We start from the raw sequence: 1,821 nt of genomic DNA on the forward strand, positions 1-1,821 counted from the left end.
CTATTGTAAATAGAGCTGCAATGAACATTGTAGTCCATGACTCTTTTTGAATTATGGTTTTCTCAGGATATATGCCCAGTAGTGGGATTGCTGGGTTGTATGGTAGTTCTATTTTTAGTTTTTTAAGTAACCTCCATACTGTTCTCCATATTAATACCGAAGCTTGGTCCATATCCCAGCTGGCTGCTTTACCTTTCTGTGTTGGGATTTACACAGGTAACTGGGTTGTACACAGGTAACTGAGCAGTTCACAGGTAACTGTTGTTGGCTCGAGGAAGAAGCAGGATTGTAAACAGGTGTCAGTGCTGTTACAGGGTTGGCCCAACAAGACATAAGCCACCATGATGCTTGTCCTGAGTCACCAAAGATCTGAGATGCCATAGCATGGGGTTCTTAATCTGGGCAGGGTGTCAGCGAACCCCCTCAAAAAACATAGCATATGTTGCCTTTGCTCATGTACATCTTTCTGTAGAGAGGATCTCTAGCATTAATTAAGACTCTGGGATATTAGGTGTTGCTAGCAGCTCTTTCATCTCCCAAGAGAACTGTGTAGAATTGGGCCATTCTGACTTGAAAACCAGAACATAACTCTCATACACATTCACAAACACACAAAATACCAGACAAAACAAACTAAACTAAAAACTCTAACACACTGTTCTTAATCTTAGGCAGTTAATCTTATTGCTTTGTAGACCTTACCTCTATTCTTTGAAAGATTATTAGCCTTCTGTCCCACTAAAAACTAAAGAGTTCAGCTTCATGAGTACATGAAGGCAGCATCCAAAGGTGAGCGTTTCTTTATGTGATCTAAGAGCACATATTATGAGACTTGGGCCAATTTGGGAAAGATTTTAAGAATCAATATGACTGTATCAGGCAACTGTGAGCCCTTCTGTGTTTGATAACCGAAAACTCGGATATGGTACGAGGAAGGGAGGGCAAACAGGTGCCTGCTTATATGTATACATACAGCCTGGGTCAGAAGTCCTTTAGAGGTGATATGTTTCATCCATTTGTCAGCCTTCTTGTGTGGGAGGAGATCAGGAAATGGAGGGTTGTTAATAGACACTTTTGAAAAGTATCCATCTGGAATGGGGGATACCACAAGCCACCATGACCAGCACTCTAATTTTTACCTGATACCCTCACCAAAGAACTGAGAGAAGACCAGGCCAGGAGCAAAGTGCCTAAAGATGAGATTGTGTGTGTGTGTGTGCGTGTGTGTGTGTGTGTGCGTGTGTGTGTGTGTGTGTGTGTGTGTGTGTGTGTGTGTTTAGAGGTCTATAGGTAGAGAAGGGGCTTTGAGGACAAAGAGAAGTTTGCTATTCTAAGTAGTTTTCTGAATTATCAGAGAGTTTATATTAGGGGTCAAAATTGACTTGTAATGGTGATAAACGATGGCCACAGGTTCTTTGACATTTCTCCCGTCAAGAAGATCCCCTCCCCTTAAATCTGAGCAGGCTCTGTGATGACATGGCCAATAGAACATGACAGAAGTGGTGCTGTTGCCAGCTACCAGGACCAGGCATTAAGAAACTTGCAGTTTCTACTTCTTTTCTCTTGGAGCACTTGTTCTTTTTTTTAAATAAATTTATTTATTTATTTATCTATTTATTTATTTTTGGCTGTGTTGGGTCTTTGTTGCTGCGCGCAGGCCTTCTCTAGCTGCGGCGAGCGGGGGCTACTCTTCGTTGCGGTGCGCGGGCTTCTCATTGCGGTGCCTTCTCTTGTTGCGGAGCACGGGCTCTAGGCGCGTGGGCTTCAGTAGTTGTGGCATGTGGGCCCAGTAGTTGTGGCTTGCGGTCTTAATCTGGGCAG

This window comes from Physeter macrocephalus, chromosome 8 (genome assembly GCF_002837175.3).
Source record: "Physeter macrocephalus isolate SW-GA chromosome 8, ASM283717v5, whole genome shotgun sequence".
NCBI lineage: Eukaryota > Metazoa > Chordata > Mammalia > Artiodactyla > Physeteridae > Physeter > Physeter macrocephalus.